The sequence below is a fragment of the Perca flavescens genome, chromosome 14, assembly GCF_004354835.1.
Source record: "Perca flavescens isolate YP-PL-M2 chromosome 14, PFLA_1.0, whole genome shotgun sequence".
NCBI classification, from domain to species: domain Eukaryota; kingdom Metazoa; phylum Chordata; class Actinopteri; order Perciformes; family Percidae; genus Perca; species Perca flavescens.
In genome coordinates, this window is record NC_041344.1 from 29,887,736 (window position 1) to 29,888,289 (window position 554).

General features: G+C 37.0%; 1 protein-coding gene across 2 annotated transcripts in view; it reads left to right on the forward strand.

Moving 5' to 3' along the window:
* The window catches only part of tspan13b (tetraspanin 13b), a 17,235-nt gene extending 16,923 nt beyond the window's left edge, over positions 1–312 (forward strand). For both annotated transcript variants that reach the window (XM_028597901.1, XM_028597902.1), the window contains exon 6: positions 1–312. This exon is cut by the window's left edge and continues 375 nt beyond it. The gene's annotated coding sequence lies outside the window, so the exon portion shown is untranslated.
* Positions 313–554: the final 242 nt, after the last annotated feature.

The following is a 554-nucleotide window of genomic DNA, read 5'->3' on the forward strand; positions in this document are numbered from 1 at the left end:
CAATACTGTCTACTGCTGTATATTCCAAAGTATTATTATATACAGTATTTAAGCAGCCCGCCTGATGTTGACCCTGAACACTGTTTGTCTGTCCCACTGAACGCAATAATGTCAACTGCTGCTCTGCATATTGACATGACTACTTTGTGTGTGTGTGTGTGTGTGTGTGTGTGTGTTTGGCCTTTTGCATGACTCTTGAGCAAATATGAGCTACTGATTGAGAGCTGCACTGAGGATTCTGTCTCAGCCTTTGTACTGTAAACTGCAACAAAACACTGGTGGAAGAAAAATAAATCTGTTTCTCTGGCTTTATGTCATTTGTTTCTTTCCCCTTAAATCATTCGGTTTTAGGAGTGTGTTTGAATTCAACTCTGCAAAAATATTTCTATTCTATTATTCAGTCCTAAAGTCACATGAAGTCACTACAAGTGTGGTTGACTAAATGCAGTTATTTATGTTTTGCAAATTGGCATACAACAATTTAAGGTCGAACGTAGTGAAACTACAGTAATTTATATGGATGATTGATTTAAAAGGAACCTGGAAGGAATATT